The sequence below is a fragment of the Mus caroli genome, chromosome 7, assembly GCF_900094665.2.
Source record: "Mus caroli chromosome 7, CAROLI_EIJ_v1.1, whole genome shotgun sequence".
NCBI lineage: Eukaryota > Metazoa > Chordata > Mammalia > Rodentia > Muridae > Mus > Mus caroli.
Window position 1 is genome coordinate 113,271,224 of NC_034576.1, and position 18,336 is coordinate 113,289,559.

The window sequence follows — 18,336 nt, forward strand, 5'->3', positions numbered from 1 at the left end:
AAGCCTATGATTGGGCAGAAAGGGAGTCAGGTTTGCAGTTACCTAGCTGGGGGTTACAGGTAGAGAGAGAAAGGAAGAAGGGACACGGGAAGAGGAGAAGGCCACCATGAGAGGAGATGGACCATTAGCAAATGGCCAGAAGAAACAGCAAGTGACAAGGGACATATGGCTGGGAAATAAGTTAGAATAGCTCCAAACCTGCCCAACCTAGGCTTACAGCTTGTAAATAAAATACCTGGGTTGTGTGTCTTTTATAGGGGCTAGCTAGAATTTAATTCTTTTTTCACCTGACTTCCTTCAATGATGGACTGTGATGTGGAATATAGGTTGAAATAAATCCTTTCCACTTCACGTTGATTTTGCTCATGGTGTTTTATCACAGCAATAGAAAGCTAAGACAGTGGGCATCCCAATAGCTAATGCTAGTAAGGAGTTACAGTCCATTGAATCAAATAAGAATTATGAGCTTGTGCTGATAAAAACAAAGCCAGGAGAAAGGGAAGTTCTATTTTGTGGCAGGACAGAATCTTTGATGACTGTAGACCATTAAAACTAGACCATCGTGATTTAGTGTGTGATTTACTGGTGGGGAGGGGACACCAATGAATGTTTTTAAGTTTATGACTCACAGGCATTTACATGGTCTCCAAGTACTTCCTCCGTGATATGCTAATTAAGAAGCTTTACAGAGAGAAACTTGGCAGAGCCAAGAGAAGATTTACAGTACCTGTCATTGGAGAGATTGACCTAGGAAAGGTCATAGAAAAGCCTCAGAAGCCCAGAGAAGAGAACTCTGGGGCCTGGGGCTGAGAAGAAGGGCCTGTGGGGGCTCTGCAGATGGGTCAGCTGAGTGAGACCATGCAGGGCCAGAATATCACCATGGAGGCCTCTTGGAGTTACAAGCATCGGAAACCAGCTCTGGCTAGCTCAAGGGGAAAAAGAGCTTGTGCCAAGGATGATTCAGACTCCAGAGGCCTAAGGAGGAGAGGAAGTCCACACAGGCCTCAGGGGATCAGAGAGCTGTCAGAACCCAGGCTGCTGTGGTCTTCTGTCCCTCTCCTCTATTTGTCCCCTCCTTAGCTGCACACTCATGGGCTATGGCCCATAATAACCTCAGGGCTCCAGGCTTGTCTAGCCCTTCTTTCAAACTGACAGGAGAAATCTGTGTGTACTGAATTGGGCCTCACACACCATGAGTTGCCTTGGGGGCAACTAGTCCTAATAGCTCCCATAATGATAGTTGAGCTATGGTACAGGCACCATGAGATGCTTTGCTCGTCTGCAAAGTGATGTGTTTATAAAAAGACAAAGAGATATAAGATGTGTCCTATGGGGGTGGTGAGGTATGGGGGAAGGGGATGTCTTAGTGAGCCCATGCTGAGGTATCCCTTCCCTCTGAGGGACCAATCTCATGACGGTATAGTATAGAATAGAGTTTATTCAGGGCATGGGAGGGGAGTTGAGTGTAGTAGAGACAGAGAAAAGCAGAGAGAAGGAGAGAATAGAGAGGTAGAGGCCAGCCATGACCACGTGGAGAGAGGGGGAAGGAAGGAGGTAAGGGAAGAGCCCAAGAGGGTAAGAGAAAAGCAATCAGGAAGCAAGAGTAAGAGAGAGAGGAGGGGCAAGCAGCCCCTTTTATAGCATAGCATAGCAGGCCAGGCTTACCTGGCTGTTGCCAGGTAACTGTGGGGAGGAGCCTACCTAGATGTTGCCAGGTTACTGTGGGATGGAGTTTAGACAGAATGCTGACACAAAACAGAGTTGTCACTGTAAAGGAATGAGGGGAGGGACCTCACTCAAGGCCACCACACTCTCACCACATGCCAAATGTTAGCTGGGTGACCTGAAGCCACGGTACCTGATGGCACAGTGGGGTACAGTTCAGTACTCCTATTTTACAAATGGAGAAATTAAGCTTAAGGGAAGGTAAGCACTCATCTAGGATTTCAGGGGCAGCTGAGGGAGAATATAAATAGAAGTTTGCCCGAGTACAAAGGTCACAGTCTCTCTTCAGGAACACTCTGCCTGGGGACTTGCTTTGTCAGAGCCAGGGAGGAACCATAGAACTTAGTGTAAGAAGGCCACAGAGGTCTAACAGCCTCAATGTGCTTGCTATGGCAAGACAGAGCCTCAAACCTCAGAAAATCTGACGAAAACTATATACTCTGTTGCTAGGTAACCCCACACATCAGAGTAAACTTGGATAGAATGTACAGACACACCGAAGCTCCTCTGTTGCCCTCCTCAAGCCTCTCCACAGCGCCTCCAGTTACCAGTGGTTCACCACCACCACCACCACCACCACCACCACCACCACCACCACCACCCCACTCAGATTCTGCAGGAGAGAGAGCTCTGCCTTCTGTAGCTTCTAACTGGGTCCCATGACACAGCAGATTGCTTATCTCACCGAATCCAACCTTTCTCAGCTTCTCCCTTCTGGCCTCACGTGGTTTTCCTGTTGGATGGAAAAGTGAAAGAGATGTGAAGCAGAAGATGTTTGAGGTTTGGGGGCTGACATTCCGCGGAGATGAATGCTAACAAGAGCCTAATTTCACTAATCCTGGAAAGGCTGTGGCTGGCCTCCTGCACCATGCAACCTTTTCCCCCAGCCTGGGGTATGGAGCTGTCTTTTGCGAAGCCTTTGAAGTTGCAAAGAGCACACACCACTTTTTAAGAGCAAACCCCGGAACGGTTTTGGAAGCACCTTTCTGGAAGTGAAGGCTAACTGAATCAGAGAAAATAGTTGTTTTTTGTAACGTTAACTAGAGAAGAGGGACTGAGAGGACCTACGTGTTCCTCCCCCAACTCCCTGATCTGCAACTGCTGAACTGCCTCAGGCTCAAACCTCAGACCTAGGTTTTCTTCTGTATACGCTCATCATCACTGAGACTACCTTACCCAAGCTCGAGATTCTAAACGCCATCTAGGCACTGAAGACCATTTTTCTCTCTCATGAAAATCTATGTGTCTGTGCATGTGTGCGCAAGCGTATGTAGATTCACATATGTGTGAGAGTGCCAGAGATTAAGCTTGAGTCTGGTTCCTCAGGAGAGTTCACCATAAAAATAATTTATTTTTATCTTATGTACATTGGTGTTTTGCCAACATGTATGTCTGTGTGAGGTTGTTGGACCCCCTGGAACTGGCATGACAGACAGTTGTGAGCTGCCATAAGGGAACTGAACCCGGGTCCTCTGGCCTCCCAACCACTGAGCCATCTCTCCAGCCCCTGTCTGCTGTGGTTTTAAGACATGGTCTCTCACTGGTTTGCCTTACTGATATGGCTAGGCTGGCTGGCCAGTGAGCTCCAGAGGTCTGCCTGTTTGTCCTCAGAGCTAGGATTATCAGTGCTTGTCGCCATGCCCATCAGTCCTAGGTATAGCGCTTAGGTCCTTATGCTTACACAGCAGGGAATTTACCAACTACGCTGTCTCTCTAGCCACTACACTCTGAACACTCTGAAAAGTTCAGAGCCAGCCTGAACCTGTCCTTCAGGCTCCCAATGTCAAACATCCGACTCTCACTTGACACCTCTTCTTGTGTGTCTCATGGCCCTCTCCAAATTAGCACACCCAACCTGAGTCCCTGCTCTTTGCTCTCTGCTCCATCTCAGTGGGGGACAACCGATCCTCCAAGTTTCTCAAGTATAAAATGTAAACACTGTCCATTATACCTGTCTTGCTTACCACATGCCCCTTGGGAAACCCAACCAAACACTTTTTTTTAAAGATTTATTTATTATTATAAATAAGTACACTGTAGCTGTCTTCAGACGCACCAGAAGAGGGTGTCAGATCTCATTACAGGTGGTTATGAGCCAGCATGTGGTTGCTCAAATTTGAACTCAAGACCTTCATAAGAGCAGTCAGTGCTCTTAACTGCTGAGCCATCTCTCCAGATCTAGTTGCAGATACTCATGTATACCAAGTGATGCTGTGTAAACCTTGCTCCACAATTTAAAACTATTGGTTAAATAGAGGTCGCTACAGCCAATTACTGGGGAGAATAGAAGAGGCAGAGTTTCAGTTACTAGGTTTGAGGTCACAAGAAGGAACCATGAGAAGAAGAGGGGAGTGAGTGAAGGAGGAGGAAGATGGAAAGAATGGGAGAGCTCCATTAGATGTGATGGACCCAAAGGAAATGGACCCTGAGGACATGCTGATGGAACAGAAGTAACCCCTGCCTGGCAAGATTCAAACAGCATGGACTTGAGTAACACAGCTGGGAAGTAGGAATATAGATCAGGGATAATCTCCCAGGAATTGTTACAGAGCTCATTTTTCTTTTATTTATTTTATGCATATGAGTACATCACCATTGCTCTCTTCAAACACACCAGAAGAGAGCATCTGACCCCATTGCAGATGGTTGTGAGCCACCATGTGGTTGCTGGGAATTGAACTCAGGACCTCTGGAAGAGCAGTCAGTGCTCTTAACTACTGAGCCATCTCTCCAGTCCGCTAGAGCTGATTTTTTTTTAAATCCATAGAACTCTATTTTGATTATTGGGAGCCGGTTGGGTCATATTAATAACTTAGAGTTTATTAAACTCCATTTACACAGACAGGCCAACAAGGATGGGGAAATAACAAAAGGCCCCACCTCTAAATAAAGAACTAGTGGCAATTAATGGACACTGAGAGGGGAATTAGTTTTCTCCAGGGAAGAGCTACCTGATACCTAATTCCAAGTGACTAGCCCCAAACACATGTACATGTAAGGAACACTAAAGGGACTCAGTAAGTTGTATATAAATACACACAAACACACACACACACAGAGCAATAATAATTACAAGAGATGTTATAAGTTTGAGGGGGCGCAGGAGGAGCTGGGGGGACGGTGAAGGAGTTTTTCACAGCCTGAGAGACCCAACACAACGAGATCCTCCTCTCTTGGACCTTACCACCATCTCACTGATGGAGATGGCTACTCTTGGTTGTACTACATCTGGAACTAACTAATACTCAAAAATAGAGGACACCTATAAGATGTTTGCTTAATTTGAACTGGGAAGATCTTTAACTCAGATCTTTGAGGCAAGAAGACATGCTTTTAATGCAGATCTTTTGAGCTGGGAAACTAATTCAGAGCTTGAGAGGGGAAAACACAACTTTAATCCAGATCACTTGATCTGGGAAAACCCATCTCTAACCTGGACACAGCTTCTGCTGAAAGCCTATATAAGGGCATGGAAGAAGGAAGCTTTTCCTCTTTGCCTGCTTGCCCTCGCCATGCTAGGACATCCATTCCTTCACTGGCATTGGAGCCTCGTTCTTGAGGATTCCAGCAGACACTGAAGAGCAGCTGAGACATCCACTCTCATGGGCTGAGCAACTACTGGATTCTTGGGCTTTCCATTCTCAGCCAGCCATTTTTCAATTAGCTGGACCACAGCCTTTCATTCCAATAAATCCCCTTTATTTATTTACATAAAAATATAAGTCTTTTTATAGGCTTCCAGCAGAAGGTGTGGCCTAGACTAGAGGTGGGTTTTCCCAGCTCAAATGATCTGGATGATAAATAGATAGATAGATAGATAGATAGATAGATAGATAGATAGATAGATAGATTTTTATGTAAATATATATAGAGAGAGATTTATTCTATAAATTCTGTTACTCTAGAGAACCCTGACTAACACACTGGCTTCACACTCAGCCCCGTGCTCACTATTGCTCTGTACCACACCCTTCCTCCGCTGTCATCTGCTGAACACTCCCTCCAGGATCTTGTGTCTCTTCTATAAGCATCTCTTCCATCTTGCCGCTCTGCATCCTCTCTTCCATTGCTTTCTTGCACTTGTCACTACTAAATGGTATAAACTTAGTTTGTTAGCCTTCTGTCAGATCCTGGTGCCTTCACCAGTGCTGGAGGATGTTTACATTTCATGCTTGAGTGACTTGGAAGGCGGACTAGCCACTCACTGAGACAGAGAAGACTGAGAGAAGTGCACACCCTGGAGATACTTAACTTTCAGAATGATTGGGTGAATGGACAGAAGACCTACTAAAAGTGCTATCGTATTCTGACTCACATTTTACATAAGTCATCTAGACTCAAAGATCTCTTAGGTGTTGAAAGCCAAGGTATGAACCCAGATCCAAAGAAGAAAACTCGAAATGTCAGAAAGGGAGATGGGGAGGGGTGCAGAACAGAGGAGGCCAGCAAACCCCCATGGAGAAAAGACCCCTCACGGACTAAACCCATTATCCTGAGAATGCACTCCTAAAGATGTTCTGCCCACTTCTTCCAGTTAAGAGGCTAAAGCTTGGAGAACCAAAACACCGTTTGCAGGGTCACATGTCTACTTTGTGGCAGGACTAAGCCTAAACATCCGAAGGTCTGTGTTTGCTCCTTCAAAGAAAGGGAAGGCTGAACCCCTGTGGCTGAAGTACCCACCTCAATCCCCAAGAAATCGATTTTTACAAAGATGCTTGCTGGAGTCAATGCCATCTAAGTGCAAGTTAATAAAAAGGATTATAACGAAGTCAGATAGGCCTGGGTGGAAGAGGGTGGGTGATGTTCTCTGCTCTTGTCAGCAGCTTGCTGGCCCAGTCTACTCTATAGAGCCAGCTGTCTGCTATTTATTGTCATGTTCATGTGACTACAATACCTAACACAATTTAAGAAAGGCAAGGCTTATTCCCAGAGGGAGCCAATCTACCACTCAGAGAAGGTGGGGCAGAGGTCCTGGCCACAGGAGTACATGGCAAAGATTTGTTCACATCACCACGGAGATCAGAGAGTATCAGCTCAGGACTAGAACCTTCCAAGGACAGTCCCAGTGACTACATATGCTAGCCAAGGCACTGTCTTTTAAAGGCTCCACAGCCCCCCAAATAGCACCGGCATTTGGGGAGTAAGTATCCAAAACATAAAGGTGAAGGGCAGTTCGAATTTAAACTCTAACAGCATGGTTTCTGCGAATGCTGGCCCTTCTAAGCCGCACGGAGGCAGCATCAGGCAGGATCACTGCTTGGGATGCAATGTTCTGTAGTCTCAGCACCTCTTTTATTTCAACAATGACCAAGAAATCTCACAATTATCTGAGCATATCCTCCAAACATGGAGAAATATCTGTGCCTCAGAACTCACAAATGCACCAGGCAAACCATTTGTTTTCATAAACTTGAACTTTCACATTTAAAATAAACCATGTCCTAGACAAAAGAATTCAATTTGGATCTGAGCCTTCCTTTGTGATCTTCCTTCCTCTCTTTGGATAAAAGGCAAGCTTCTTAGAGCCTTGGAGTGTGGATTGGAGTATCCCAGTGATAGTGTTAATGGGAGCAAGGACTTCACTCGTGTCTCCTGGGTTGAACTAGTGCCCTCTGTGCTCTCCTGGATGTTGCGAGCATCTTGGCATTGAAACACTACAACATGAGAACCTGAGATGGGCACTTGGGTCATGGGTCTTCAAGAACAGTGAGGGTCTCAACAGAGTGGTCTATCCCATCTTAGTCTGCTTTCTGTTGCTATGACAACAGACGAAGAACAGCTTAGAGAGGAAACGGTTTGTTTGGGTTACACTTCACATCACAGTCCACCGTTGAAGGTAGTTAGGGCAGGAACCTTAAGGCAGGACCCAAGCAGAGACCATGGGGGATGATACCAGCTTCCTCCCAGGATCACCTGCCCAGGTGTGCCACCTTCTAATGTGAGCTGGTCCTTCCATGTCAATCATTAATCAAGACAGTCCCCCCACAACAAGCAAATCTGATGGGGACATTTCCTCCATGGAGGTTCTCTCCTCCAAGGTGACCCTAGTTTGTGTCAAGTTGACAAAAATCTAGCCAGCCCAGTCTCTCACAGGTGTATGGCTCTCAGCAGTACCATGGCTCTGATGTGAGCTGTCATCACATCAGAGAGTACCCACCTGTTCTTTGAGCTTATGTGGGGTAGAAGGGGTGTTGGTGCTATTGGGCTAAAAATAATATGAACCAGAGAGGCTGTGAGAGAGTCTGTTCTATTACACAAGCCACTGTGCAAACTACAGGAGATGGAGAAGTGGCAGTCACCAGAGTACAGAACAGGACTTACCTTCACCTGCTGATGGAGTTCCACATGCACCAGAGAACACAGTCCAGCCAGGACAGGAGGGGCTGGGGATAGAGTTCAGTTGGTGGAGACCTTGTCTAGCATTCATGAAGCCCTGGGTTCAGTCTCCAGCACAGAATAAGCCAGATGCAGCGGCACATGCCTGTACTCTGAGAACTCACAGGTAGAGGCCAGCCTGGCCTAGAGACACTGTGTCAGAAGAGTGGGGATCCAAGATCTCCTTAGCAGGAGACAATTTTACTCCTAAAGAAGCCTAAATACTTGCCACTGTTCTTAGAGAATTGGTGGAATCCAATACCACAGCTTAAAAATAATGTCCACAGCTCAGTATTCATTCATTTGTTCACTCATTCAGAAGACCCTGCTACATGCCTTGTTTTCATGCCATCTGGCAGAGGGGCCCAGACGCCAGCAACGAAAGGACTGCATCCTTTACGTTCCCCCATTCACATCTTTGTTTCTTTCTTGAAGCCTTCCGCTGCTGCTGCAAAGTGGAGAGCCTTCTCTAAGGGGTCAAAAGACCCCCATCTCCATCCTTACCCCTGAAGATCCAAATACTTGCTATAAAAAATAAATCCAACAAACAACAACAGGCCAGCCCTAGTGGTGCATCATGGGACATTCCTAGTCTCACTGTTTACATGCTAAGCACACAAAACAAGAAGAAAATGTGAGAGATGTGTAGTAATAATAATAACACATCCCTAAATATGTTCTAATTTAAGATCTTCATATTGTTGTTCCCATACAGCTCATGTGGTTTTTCACATACACCAAAAGGAAATAAAACTGAAAGTTTGTCAGATATTCCACATCCTACTTTGATAAATTTCTCTGCCTATCACTCTTACTACTCACTACTCACATTTTCACAGCAACTCTGTACAGAGAGGTATCTAATTCCAGCACTCAGGAGGCAGAGGCAGATGAATCTCTGAGTTCAAAGCCAGCCTGGTCTCCATAGTAAGTTCTAGGCTAACCCAGAGTTATATAGTGAGAGCCTGACTCACAGGAAAACAGAAGAAACCACCAGCACTGCCCAGTCTCAGCTTCAGTGGCCAAGCATGTTCTGGAGCACAATAAGGTCCAGTAACAAACCAAATCACAATTACACAGAGGTGCAACTTGGGGATCCAATGATTAACTTGTCTTTCTTATAGAATAGGGTCAGGGGCTACAGCAGGAATGTGGGGACCCCCAAAGCAGCCACACTAGGAAGTCTTCGTTCCACGTGGATGATGCCCTCTCGCAAAGCAGCATGAAGGAAACCTCTCCTCAAGGAGCTCCCCCCAGCCATATATGTTCTAGCCCCTACTGAGACGCCATGTTCAGTTAGGACAGAACTGTATGCAAATGGCTGAAAGGAGCAGTTGGAATCTCAGAGGACGGCTCAATGGCCCTCCACACCCTTCTTTCTATGAGGGAGTACCAACAGCCCACAGGCTTGAAGGCTGGACTCTTGCAAGAAGCACATCTGAGCTGATGAAGATGGCATCTGTTTTATCAGAAGGACTATGACTGGGGTCTACTATAGCACTTCCGACTCCATGCTCCTTCCTCACTGGTCAAAAAACAGCCTCTTCCCCTGTGAGGCCACCTCGGACTGCACTCCTCTACACACACACACACACACACACAGAGAGAGAGAGAGAGAGAGAGAGAGAGAGAGAGAGAGAGAGAGCTTGGCTAGAAAAGAGGAGAAAGGAGTAAACCCCCAAAAGCAGAGGCCAGAGTGAGTGTCATAACACTCACTTGGCCTTGTTCACAGAAGGGGCCCCATTTCTGCAGGAAGTGAAGCAAAGTCCAACTCAAGATCTTTAAAATACTGAGGCACACAAGTGCCCGGGTCCTTTATCAGTTCAGACTGGTCAAGACCTTAGGCAGCTCAGCGCTTGGCATTTCACAAATACACTGTCACCATTGCCTCTGAATAGGTAAGGAGGAAGACAAGGCAAAGGGGGTGGGAGGGTGTTTCTTCCTGAGATATAAACAAACTTAACAAATAAATTTTTCTTGAAGCTCTAAAATTCCTATCACATTTGGTTTGTTCTGAGCAAATCTCCTATATAGGCCACACTGCCGCTCTACCCTCCCCCATCAGTTGAGTCCGGCTTAAAGACACCATGTGTTCTACAGCAATGAGGGTGTGCAATGTGTGTCTCCTGTGATGCACACTCTAAGTGTCATTCTGGGATTCTACTTCAGATTGGAGGCTGAAAGGTGACATGGAAGTCTGTCATCGCTAATAAGCTTTCTGAGAAACAAGCCACTGAAATCCAAGGCCAGTCCCAGATGGAAGTCAGGCACTCTAGGAGCTCATGTAAGATGAAAGAGTTCTCCAAATGCCAGCAATTCCTCTAAAAAATACCACACGTGATTACTTGCAGAAGACTGTTCTAAACAGGGAAGCAGGGATGAGAAGAACACTTCCTTTCTGACATAAGAATAAAAATTCTGCAATGGAAGATTCTCAGAAGTTCGAGGACCACATAAAGACAGGGCGTTCAAGTTTGGCAGGAGTCCTTGTTGACTGGCAACTCTGAGAACAGACTAGGGCTGGGGAGCAACTGACAGTCGGTATCTGACTGCTGACTGGGCCATTGCAACAACCTCCACTTCCTGCCTCTAGCTCTACCACACTAACTCAGTCACTGCACCGAAAACTAGACAATTATTGTGTGTGTGTGTGAGAGAGAGAGAGAGAGAGAATCGTGTGTGTGTGTTGTATATGTCTGAGTGTGTTTTGTATATGTACATGTGTGTGTGACTATGAGTGTGAGTGCATATGTATGTGCAAATATGTGTGTGAGTGTTTAGGTGTGTGTATGTGTGTGTGTGTGTGAGAGAGAGAGAGAGAGAGAGAGAGAGAGAGAGAGAGAGAGAGAGAGAGTATGAGTGTGTAGCCCAGGTATCCTGATCTATCACTTTCTACCTTACCCCCTTAAGATAGAGTCTTTCTCCGAACTTGAAGCTTGACCTCTTTTTGCCCAGGCCATATGTCCGGCCTGCAAGTCTCAGTGATCCTTCTGTCTCGACCCTCATACTCAGTGCTGGGGTTATAATCACATGTGGCCAGGCCTGATGGGCATCTGAACTCCTCATGTTTGCACAGCAAGCTCTCTTACCAACTAAGCCATCTCTTTTGCCTTGATTAATCTTCTTAAAAATATGGAATTTTAATCATTTTCTTTTATGTATGTATATGTGATGAGTGCAGGTGCCAAAGGAGAGATCACATCAGGCATCAGATTCCACCAGAGCTAGAGTTACATATAGGTAGTTTGGGGCAGGCCAGACATGGGTGCTGGGAATCAAACCTGGATCCTCTACAAGAGGAGGGCATACTCTTAACCGCCATGCCATCTCTCCAGCCTGCTTAAGACAGTGTGGATCAGACTGTCCATCTAAACTAAATTCCTTTTCAAATGCCATCCATGTTGCTTACAGAATAGAATTTAAATCCCTCAGTATCAGTTCATCTGAATGCCTAAAGTGCCTGGCTTCCTGGCTGCCTGGCCTGCTCTTCTCACTTCCCCCTCTGGACTCATGGGAATCCCATCCGTTCTTCATAACTCCAGGCAACTAACCTCCTCCACGGGTGAAAACGACCACTCACTTCGCGTGCACGTGTGTGGGTGCATGTGTATATGTGTTCATGTACATATGCGTGCACATACACATGCATGTGTGTATAAGAGGTCAATGTTCAATTTAAAGCATTGTGCCTCAGGAGCTGTGCATCTTGATTTTGAGCCTGGGTCATGCGTTGGCCTGGGTCTCACCTATTCAGCTAGGCTGGCTGGCAGGATATCCCCAGGGATCAGCTTGTCTCTGCCTTCCCAGGATAGGGACTGCATGTGTGAGCCACCACGCTCGGGTTCTGGGGATGGAACTCAGGACTGCATGCTTATACAGCGGGCTATTTCCTGACTGAGCCATCTCCCCAGCCCGTCTCCCTCCTTCTCAATACTGGCTTTCCTATACGTAGCCATCATCGTCACTCTCTGCCTGTGCTTCCATGTGCTTGCCCCTTGTCACTTTTCACCCTGGAGAATGTGAACTCTTAGCTTAGGATCGTCTATAAGATCCCACCTATGCATAACTGCCAACATAACATGGATAGTCAATAAGTTCTTGCTGAACCTGAGCTGAGTTAGAAGATAAATTAGTGGATCTGGGGTAGTTCTGAAAGGATAGAACCTGGTTCCAGGTCCTCCACAAAGACAGCACAGACTCCAGAGTGAAGATGGGGGCTAAGTCACAGCATCTTAGGCTGGGCCTACACCCTAGCGTTCAGCACCAATCCCCAGGGGCCACCAGCTAGGGGTCAGGATGACCAGGACATTGCTATCATATTCACAAACAGATCCCTGACCTGATGAGTGGCAGAAATGACAACTGTCCAAAGGGCAGGACACCTGTGTGCACCCGTGAACACCCCAAATATTTAAATGTCCCACTCTCACCCCTGCCTCTCAGAGTAGAGCTTCCCCAAGTGTGGTTTTCCTTGGGGAGCAACCAATACATTAGGATCCAGCTAATGGCATAAAGATAGACTGAGGGGCCGGGGTGTAGCTCAGGTGGTAGCGTGGTCATCTCGCATGCATGGAGTTCTGGTTCAATACTCAATACGGCCTAAGTTGAGCATGGTGGCCTGCTGGCCCAGAGGTCCCACATGGACACCTGGCTTACATGTGGCCTGCATGACCCTTGAACGCTACCTCATCCTTCTCACCTTCTCTGTTACCACTGTTTGGGCTAGGAGAAAACAGAGAAGAATAAAAGAGCCTTTCCAGACTTAGCTTCCTCCACACCTCCTAGGGTGTGACTAGCATAATGCTCAACAGAAGGGATCCCCACGGGGTTCCACAAAAGTCCTTGCAGTAACCAAGGCCTTAGTAAAACTTCTAAGAGTGTTAATTACAGTTACAAATTGTGCTGTTACCCCACAATTCACATGCATAAGTCCTAGTCCCCAGTACCTCAGAGTGTGGCCTTATTTGGGAATAAGGTTGTTGTAGTTGTAGATGTAATTAGTTAAGATGAGATCATTAGAGTGGGCCCTAGTCCAATATGACTATTAGTTTAAAAAAGAAAAGGATATTTGGGCACTGAGAGTCCCTCACAGGGAGTGCAGCACCTCAAAGAGAGACAGAAAAAGAAGCCATCTGAGTCAGGGCCTTCCCTCAGAAGGATCCAACCCCAAAATGCTTTCATTTCAGCCAGTAGAGCCATGAGATCATGAATTTCTGCTATTTAAGCTGGTCAGCCTGTGGCAATTTGTTACAGTAATCTTAGCAAACTCGTGCTACATTAAATGTTTTTCTAACTGTAAATCAGACTTATTGATGTTAGTTAGCTTTATGTTTATCTTTACATTAACTCAAAGAATTTGGGTACTTTTATTTATTCTGCTTATCCAAACGAGGACTCCAAAGTTCTTCTGAAAGGTTAAGAAGTATCTGAGGCAAAGGTTGCTGAGTCATTCATTATGGAAGTCTGCTGCCTGTCTCTAGAGCCCTGCTCTTCGCTCTTTGTCACACACTGCTGGCGTGGAGGAGATTCCTGTGAGTAATCTCATGAGTCTTAAAGCTCACAACCTTAGTCTAGCTCCGGATCTGAGGGCAACTGCACTCACACGGGCACACACACACACACACACACACACACACACACATATGTGCGCACGCACACACACTCCACAGCTTTCATGTGGACATGCTCAAACACTGTTACTGTCAGCACAAACAGGCTTCCTGCTCATGCTGATGAGAACACATACAGCTCCAAGCTGGTCACACAAGAGCTGGGTCAGCCAGCATATCAGTAAGGGATGGCAGTGGAGGCCAGGCTGCCAATGGGAGTCTGGAAGACAAAGCAAGCAAGCATAGCAGGCTTGTGTCGTGAGATCAAAGCCAGAGTAAGCATAATTGGGATAAAAAAGAGGAAAGAGGGAAGTAAAGGCTAGGAAGGCGTGGCGAGAGCGGTGTTACCTGCACAGATGAGGCAGGCTAGGAAAAGCATGTAAAATGATACCCCACCCCTAAATAAAGGAGGCTTGGAGAGTTTTATCTTGAACCTACAAATATTTATGTGGGGTACTATGGAGTCTGGCACATTCCTGAGCATGTTTAAGATATGTGCACAGTTCAAGGTCATAACCCAAAAAGGAAAACGAGAGATGAGAACACCCTCCGAGGACTCTTCACTTATGTCAGAAAGATAACAGTCACCTTGGTGCTGGGCCTGCTGCTGGTGGCCGGGGCACTTCTAAGAGCTGCCTGCTGAATGCAAACCATAAATTAGGGCTAGGTAATGTCCTTGCAGGTGTCCCAGAAAGATTCAGCTGCAGCCAAAAGAAAGGGCACTTTGAAGAAGAGTTAACATGGCAAGGTTGCCTCCCTCCCAACAAGGCTGCCTGCATTACTTAGCTGCTAACAGTAAACCAGGGTTTATGTGCCTGGTAGGTAGGTCTAAGCTGTACAGAGTGAGCTGGGTACAAGAAGAAGGCCATAAGAATCCAGAGTGGGAAATCTTTTAAAAGATGGGGGAAAGGGGAGGAAGAATCCAAGGTGGGCAGAAAACACATAAGCAGTTGGGTAGAATGGAGCATAGAGATGTAAGGGGCTAAAGGAGGAGCAGAAATGGAGCATCCAGGACTCAGGAGGGCAGAAAAGCTGCAATTCAAGGAAAGGATGGTTTTACGGCTGGCCAGAAGGTCACGTGAGGAGCATCCCTCAAGGAGGATGATGCCCCGGGTCAGAAGTCACTGGTCTCAGGGGCCAACCTTCTTGGAGCTTAGTTGGGTGGGAATAAAGTGTAGTCGAAAGGGAAATAACTCCCTTTACAAATGAACAGAATGGAGGATGACTGTGCCCAGTGATCCCCCAAAAGTCACATAATGATCTTACATTCATGCATCCCTGGTTGAAGTTTAAGTTCAGCATCTTGCCAAAACACAACCCCTTCATTTTCCTTCTGATTCCAGGCCAGGGAGCATACTGACAAGTCCAGAGGATGTGCCCCAGTCACTTCCTGGGGGAGGGGGTGTTCTAGCTGCTATCAGCTGGACACAATTGCTTCCCTGTGTGTCTGTGGGCTCAGATATGGGCTTATGGGCTCACTAGATGGGGCCAGGCCAGGCCAGCCTGCAGAAAGCTGGCAGCTCAGAACACATTCCTCCTCTGGGCTCTACTCATCCATTTTGCCAACACACTGGCATTTTCTCCAGTGTGTGTGCCTGCTTTGGATGGGCTTGAGTAAACACTCTAAGTGTTAAATAGTCTAACACACATGTACAATATGAAAATAAATTTTCTAGAATAAGGCAAAATTTATGAACCTCATATTAAGCCACGCCTATAGCAGAGAAGAAAACCACGTTAGAAAGCACATTGGATATCTGAGTCTGGTAAATAATGACTCCCTGGAACATGATGTTGAGACTCTAAGGTAGCCTTTAGATAACGGCCATTCTTGAAACCAGTATGGAAGTTCTTCAGAAAATTGAAAATAGGATTACCATGTGACCCAGCTAACTCCTGAGCAAATGCCCAGGAGGAGTGAGAGAGATGTGGAAGGCAATCTTGTGAAGGGATAACTTGGATGGAGAACGAGGTACCACAGGCTCCTGCGACTCCTCAAAGAGTCCTGATCTGAGGAGTACAGGGCATTAGATCTAAGATGGCTCCTAACATACCCATGAGACAGCAAAAAGGAAAGAGGCAGGGTGGTGGCTGTTTCCCCATCTTCACCAAGTTCTAATATGTGTTTGTGTGTGGCCCCTGCTCCTTCTGAGTAACCTCATCAAGCAGGGCTTTCATTGGGGCATGGTGACAGTGTGGCGAGATACAACTGGCTGAGGATTTAGCGGCTTGGCATTGGCTCAAACACTGGATATAAGCTTATGTGCTGGACAATAAATGCAGATGCGCACCCTGATGGTGGTCTCTGGAGTCTGATTTCCCTGGATTCATCACATGACTTCATCATCTCTCACCTTCCCGCCATCCTCCATCCTGTTCCCACACCAAAGGACTCTAGATCATACTGTACAGATATTTGCACATCCATATTTCTTACTGCTCTATTCACAACAGCGAGGAAATGGAATCAATCTAGCTGTTCATCAAAAGATGAATGTGTAATGAAAATGTGGTACACATATGCACACAGGATTATTCAGCTGAAGAAAAGGAAAAAAAGTATCATTTGCAGGAAAATGGATGAAATTGGAAATCATATTGTGTCAAAAAATACAAGAAGGATAATGTCACATGTTTCTCTCATACATGGAACCTAGGCTCCCTGGGTACATACATGTATACACATATGACATAACAAGAGCTGGGGGGTGGGGAGGAAGCAGGATAAGGACAGGAGAGGATAGTGGGTGAATGTGGTCACAGTTCAGGATATTTTGAACAAAATGTTATGAAGCCATGACTTTGTACAATGAATATTCACCAATGAAAGACTTAAAAGTCATGAGCTGAGGAGCCTGCTCAGACTGGTAAAAGTGCACGTTACACAATCGTGAGAGTCTGGGTTTGAACCCCTAGCATCCACAAAAGGCCAGGTGTAGTTGTGTGAGTCTGTAAACCCCGACCTAGGAAGAAGAAACAAGAAGGCCTTCAGGGCTTGCTAGCCTGCTGGTCCAACCAAAGTGGTGAGCTCCAGCTTCCATGGAAGGTCCCATCTCATAAGGTGGACAGTGATAGAGGGAGACACACAATTTGACCTCTGGCTTCTACAACTGCATGTATCGGTGTATGTGCCTACATACGTCTGTACACACATCTACCACATACACATTAAAAAGTCATAGCATGGGCTAGAGAGGTGGCTCAGTTAAGAGCATGTTCTGCTCTTACAGAGGATCTGGGTTTGGTTCCCAGCACTTTTGTGGCTGTTAACAATTGTCTGTGTAACTCCAGTTCCAAAGGATCTGCTACCTTTTTCTGGCTTCTGTAAACACCAGGCACACATAATCGTGTAGACATACATGGAGAACAAACATTCATACACATAAAATAAAATAAATCTAAAAAAAAAAGTATATCTCCATGAAGGTGATTTGTTCGTTGTCTAAGACTATTGAGTTCTAGTCGGGCAGTAGTGATGCATGCCTTTGATCCCAGCACTTGGAAGGCAGAGGCAGGCAGATTTCTGAGTTCGAGGCCAGCCTGGTCTACAGAGTGAGTTCCAGGACAGCCAGGGCTACGCAGAGAAACCCTGTCATGAAAAAAAAAAAAGACTATTGAGTTCTAAATACTATACTGATCATTGATTTACTTAGTAAAATAAAATTTGTTTTAGAGGTTAAAAGACAAAGTTCCTTTTCAAAACTCAAACCCATCTTTTTACACCAGTCTTCCAAGCAGGGTAAGCACCCACAGCATTTCAGAGCTCATGGGCTGTGCAGCTAACTCACCATCGGCAGCTGGTTTTAGAATTCATTTAACCATGACCTCAGACAAATAGGACATGCTTGTAGTGTCTCAATCCTCCTCCATGCTGCCTCATCCAGAGCATGCCCATCCTCAGAGATGCCGATAAGCCACGCTGATCCCAGCAAGGCTCCTGTGGTAGAGATCCACACTGTTTATGCATTCCAGCTTGCCCTCTCTTAAACTATCAATGTTTACCAAGTGGCTGGGGGGGGGGGGGGCTTATATTGTAGGCTCTGTGTGTGTGTGTGTGTGTGTGTGTGTGTGTGTGTGTGTGTGTGTGTGTGTGTGTGAGAGAGAGAGGGAGAGAGAGAGAGAGAGCCCATGGTGCCAGGTCTGACCTTAGAAGTAGGGTATGGTGGTATCAGAAATTAAAGACCAGCCTCAACTCTACAGAGTACATAAAACCCTGTCTGGAAAACAAACAACAGCAATGACAAGATGGAAGATAAACAGTAAAACCCCATCACAAAGCCAAGGCTCCACTTCTGTCCCTGAACTATACTCAACATGAAATGCAGGCAGGCACTCCTTTAGACTCAGTGCCTCCCCCACACCAGACAAACAATCAAATATGGAAGGAAGATGAAAGAAAGGAAGAGAGAGAGAGAGAGAGAGAGAGAGAGAGNGAGGGAGGGAGGGAGGGAGGGAGGGAGGGAGGAAGGAAGGAAGGAAGGAAGGAAGGAAGGAAGGAAGGAAGGAAGGAAGGAAGAGCGGACTACACCAAGCATATGCACAATCTTTGTGGAAAACATGAAGCTGGGGTCCTGGAAAAGGATGTTATGATACAGCACCTGGCCTAGCACCATCCAGGAACATTCTG